Here is a 5779-nt window from a genome sequence, read left to right as displayed (position 1 = left end):
AAATGTTCAATAATGATAATGTGCATCACAGCAAATCAAATCATTTTAACTAAAAGTATTTTAATCTCTTTTATTTTTCCCATAATTTATACACTTGTAAATATCCTAAGGTTCATTTAAACCACTTGTTTCTAAATACTTTTTATTTGTCTAAGTGCTGGTAGATAAGAGTTATTTACTGTCTAAAAATAACATATAATTTGTGCCTTTGTAAGCTTTTCTAAGATCATCAACTCTGAAAAATTGTACAGCAATTGATTTCATTATTATTTGAATTTGGGCTGGAGTTCAAAATATAGTAAGCTTAAAAACTTATAAACTTGGCAAACAATCCCAAGAAAAATGACCTGTACGTGCTTAATTGAAAAGGATAGCAAAAACTCCTGGTGGTTTTTAAGTTACTTACATCCCATCTCCCCTGCTACCCAGTCAGGTTGCAGACAATATAGGAAGATTGTTTAGCAGCCCTGGAAAACCTAACTGAGAAACTGGGGACATCTGAATCATAAAGGTAGCTGCCAGTGAAAATAAAACTGCTAGTTATGGTTGATTCTGTATAGAAATGGGCAGTCATCACAGCTGGGTTTACTGGACTGTGTTGAGACTGTTAGTTGCTGTTGTAGAATCTTGCCCTTTGAATCATCCAATTCCTGATTTGTTGAGCCTCATCAGAGGAATTGCCTTGTGGAAAGAGTTCATTCTAAGAAATCTTGAGTCATATGTAAATGGTTGTGACATTCCCTTCCTCATAAAGAAATGCAGAAAGGCTTCACTTATTTATTTTAGGTAGACTTAAACTACTCCTTCAGAGAGCTTCTGGGGATACTTAGAGAAGGGATCTTTAGATGTGAGAACTCTCTGCAAAATGTTCCTTGTATCTCCTAACTTAAATTTATAACAGCACCAAAAATAGGCTGAGGGATACCCCAAGTGGAAGAACCTGGGCGTTTCTTCATGGACAAATGTCTGCTGCATTTTCTCTGAAAGTGCATCTTGAGACAACAGCTTGTGTTTGCTCTTTTCTTTCTCTTGGTTTGTTATTTGTTAGTCTCACTTTAGTACATCACATGTTCAGTTAGCCAATTAGTGTAAAATTATTTTATTATAATATGAGGAGGTGTTTGGATACAGAAAAAAATACACAGGCTTTTTATTTTTGAATAACATCAATACAAGATCAGTCAAAAATTAATATTCCAATCAGACTTGACCAATTTTCAGGTGAAACTATATCACTTGCCAGAGCATGTGTTGACCCACATAAATCTTCAGCCATACTTAAGAGTAGATCATTGTGTTTTTATACTCAGGCATTGAAGAATGATGATTTTTAAAAATTTCTTCTTTGTGTTAATTCCACTAGCCTTTATTTAACTCTTTGTATAACCTGCAACAATTGTAGTGGGTTACAAATGTTCTATGACCTGCTAAACACGGGTCATAGAAGCTCAACTTGGCCAACCCAGATTATATAAAATTCCAGCCTAAATTGGGCTCCATCAAGGAGTAATCTGTTATGGAGATTCTGTTTTTACAGTACAATTTAGGAAAATTACATGATCTACTAACTGTGTTAATAACACAAAGTTGAGTTTTTAAGTTATGAGAGCTAATATTTGTGCATACATCAAATCAAGATTACTTTGAAGACAATACTCCAATATAGGCACCAAACTTAGTAAACAAATGTAAAGACACATTAAATTGCATAAAATTTTATACTACCTTGGAAACTCTAATGTTTGCATTTATTTATTTATTCATTTATTTTTATTATAGTAGATGAATTGATACTATATGTGTTAGTCCACTTTGTGTTGTTACAAAGGAATATTTGAAGCTAGGTAATTTATAAAGAAAAGAGGTGTATTTGGCTTGTAATTCTGCAGGCTGTACAAGGAGGGCACCAGTATCTGCTTGGCTGCTGGTGAGGCCTCAGCAAACTTACAATCATGGTGGCAGGCAAAGGGGGAACCGGTGTATCCCATAATGAGAGAGGGAGCAAGAGAGAGGGAGGAGGTGCCTGGCATTTTAAACAACTAGTTCTCACATGAACTAACAGAGTGAAAAATGCGCTGATCACCAAGAGGAATGGCACCAAGCCATTCATGAAGGATCTAACCCCATGATCCAAACACCTCCCACTAAGCCACATCTCCAACATTGGGGATCACATTTCAACATGAGATTTGGAGGGGACAAACATCCCAACTGTATCATTATACTTTCAAAGTAATTTGTATACTTTTGTTTTCAGTTTTTCAATGAAAAAGTTTATGATCACGTCAATATTGGAATATGAGGGTAGAGAGACATATGTGTTAGGAAATGTGTTTGGGTAGAAATGTAACAGGCTGGGTATAAAAGATGAGGTCAGTAAGAGAGTTGGTCTATCACAGAAGAGTCCCACTCTCCTTAGAAGAGTCTCACTCTCCTTAGTCTGTAAGAGATCTGGAATACAATTCTCTGTGAGAAACCATGCATTTATGAAGTTCCTTATGGCTTCAGGAAGCTGTGAGACACTGTATGTTCTTCTGTTACAGTTTTAGATCAGGTTCTCCAGAAATAGACTCTGATACAGGGATTTGCCTACAGGAAGTTTACTGGGAAATGTGCTCAGAAGCAGCACCTGTTGGGGTTGAGGGAAGCAGGATTAGGCAGAGGGAGAAGCTGATGCAGGTGCAACAGAAACCTCAGCAGATCCCACAGGGAGCTCTGCAACAGGACAGGCCGTTAAGAGTTGGTCCAAATTAAGGCAAGCAGGTAGGCCCTTTGCTCCTCCCCACAACCATTCCTATCAAGCAGACACTGGAAGAGGGCTGTCATGTGAGAGAGGGTGTGAGCCTTGGGCAACTTTGATCCCTTTATCAGAGGCAGTTTCTCAGAGTGTGACTTGGTTATGAGTTACCAGCCATAAACATTCCTGATAGCAGGTGTAGTGATGAATTATATGTGTCAACTTGACTGGATCATTGGGTGCCCAGATATTTGGCTAAGCATTACTTCTTGGTGTGTCTGTGAGAGTGTTTCTGAATTATAATAGCATCAAATCTGTAGACTGAGTAAGGCAGATTGCCCTCCCTAGTATAGGTGGGCATCATCCAATGTGTTGAGGACCTGAACAGAACAAAAAGGCAGAGGAAGGGAGAATTTGCTCTCTGACTACTTGAGCTTCTCCTGCCCTCAGACTGAGACTTTTGTTCTTCTGATACTTAGGACTTTGAACTTGGCCTGGACTACACCACTGACTTTCCTGGGTCTCCAGTTTGCAGACAGCAAATTGTGAGACTACTCAGCCTCCATAGTTATGTGAGTCAATTCCTCATAATAAATACAGATGCTCCTAAACTTACAGTGGGGTTGTGTCATCATAAACTCATCATAAGTTGATATTTTTGTAAGTTGAAAATGCATTTTATACACCCAAGGTACCAAACATCATAGCTTAGCCTAGCCGATCTTAAACATCCTCAGAGCACCTACATTAGCTTATAGTTTGGCAAAATCATCTAACACAAAGCCTGTTTTATGCTAAAGTGTTGAATATCGAATTCAATTTATTGAATACTATACTAAAAGTAAAAAACAATTGTTGTATGGGTACTCCAAGTATGGTTTCTGCTGAATGCATATCACTTTCACACCATAAAGCTGAAAAATCATGAAGTTGAACCATGGTAAGTTGGGACTGTCTATGTATCCTATTAGTTCTGTTTCTTTGGAGACTAGTACACTGGGATCATGAGGTCTCTGTTTGAAGGAGGACTAGGATGGCCTGACCACAGCATTCCCTGTGGTTACCATGTCCTGTAGAATACAGAGCACACAATTATTATATTATTATTGCTATTTATTAATGATCAGAGCGAACACTGAGACCTATTTATGCATTTAATTGAGACATATTTATGCATGGACCACTTTTCCTAATGCTCTATGAAGGTAGCCACTTTAAACATGATCACCGTGTTAGGCAATAGAAAGAACTGGTTATAAACTCAGGATTTGGAGTCAAAGTGCCTGGGTAAAAACCAGCAGCATAGCTTCCTGATTCTTAGGTGTGCAACCCTGAACAAGATCCTTAAACTTAGAGGCACTATCTCACAGAGTATCTGGAAATGTTAAATGAACTTAATAGTAAAAAGCATTTATGATGGGATAACACACAAACTATCATATAATTTATACTTAAATACTAGTTATAATTATTGTCTCATCCACTTTACAGATAAGGAAACTGAGGCTTGCAGAGGTCAGTTAAATGCTGAGACACATTGACTCAGGCAAACTGACTATCGAGTCCATTGCCTTTTTTGAACATTATCTATAATAAAGTCCTTTGCATATTTGACATATAGAGGTCCAGGAAATCAAATAGATTGTGTTCTCCATGTCTTCTCAATGAGATAATCAAACTGAGTGAAGATTAACTCCATAAAATATTATGGGTTCTTCTGACATTGCAGCGTGATTCTAACTTTAAAGAGAACATGATCATTTACTTGTATATTCATTCATTATCCAGTGAAAACTTTTGCGTTGGACTATTGTGTTCTATCTATTCCCTTGGACTTTGAAATAAAGTGATTATCAGGACAGTCATTGTTCCTGCATTTGTAAACTTATGATCAAATAAGAAAAGTGTGTTGCATGTTATAAAAGAGAAACATAAACTATGTGAATATAAGAGGAAAAGTGAGTTTCAAATTTAGGTAATACTTAAGTACCTACTAAAGTTATGGCAAAACTGCCACTCCAGCACTCATAACCTACATGAATCATTAATAGTGATCCTATTTCCCCTGACTCTTAATGTGGCCTCACAGAATGTAGTAGAAACATTAAAATGTAAAAATTCAGTAATACAAGCAAGCCATCTCACTCAATGGCTATATGCCCTGAAGAGAGCATGAAATGGGAGATATTACTTTGCTGTTCAGTCAGTTGACTTCAGTTTCCATTTACTTCTTATGATATGTACACTTTATTGAGCTAGGTATAATTCTTATGTTAAAGATACTTACTTTTCCAAAACATGGCCTCTCAACATGAACTATTTTTATCTGTGGTGAAATGAAGAAATAGCAATCTTTTCAAATCCTGGAGGAAGATTGCTGGTGTTGATCTTATTGGTCTCCAATGAAGCATAGAATACAACCACGCATGGTAGTTCATCCATGATTAAAGGGATTTTTAGTTTTAGTTTTGATTATATGCAATTTTTGCTTTACGTGCTTACTTTAGAACTTAACCTCCAAATAAGATGTAACTCCATATAGTATTTTCCTTATCTGAATGGACCCCAGGGCCAGGTAAACTTGGGCTCAAATCACAGTACCCTCATAACTGGCTGTGTGATTGGGAGAATTCAATTAACTTTTCCATGCTTCATTTTCCTCTTCTGTAAAATGGGGATAATCTTACAATACAGAGTTGTTGAGGATTAAATGAAAACACATGCAATGCCCTTAGCACAGAATTTTATTGAGCAATAGTAGTCTATTAAGAAAAGTCCTTGCCAAACGTAGAACTCTAGAGAGTCAGAGTTGGCACAGCAGCTAAAACTTAGTTTGTGCTGACATGTGTATTAGGTGTCAGTAAAACATTGAAGGAACTAGTATATAAAACAGTGATTAAGTTTAGTTTTGGAGTTAATGCTGAGCTTGAAACTCCACTTACTACACTTACAAGCTTTGTAACTTTGGGCAAGTTATTTAACTTCTCTAAGCTGTTCATCTGTAAAATGATGCAACTAATAATTCCTACTTCACAGGGTTGT

Source organism: Mandrillus leucophaeus, unplaced genomic scaffold (assembly GCF_000951045.1).
Source record: "Mandrillus leucophaeus isolate KB7577 unplaced genomic scaffold, Mleu.le_1.0 Scaffold368, whole genome shotgun sequence".
NCBI classification, from domain to species: domain Eukaryota; kingdom Metazoa; phylum Chordata; class Mammalia; order Primates; family Cercopithecidae; genus Mandrillus; species Mandrillus leucophaeus.
The sequence above is the reverse complement of the archived record's forward strand: the minus strand, read 5'-3'. Positions refer to the sequence as shown.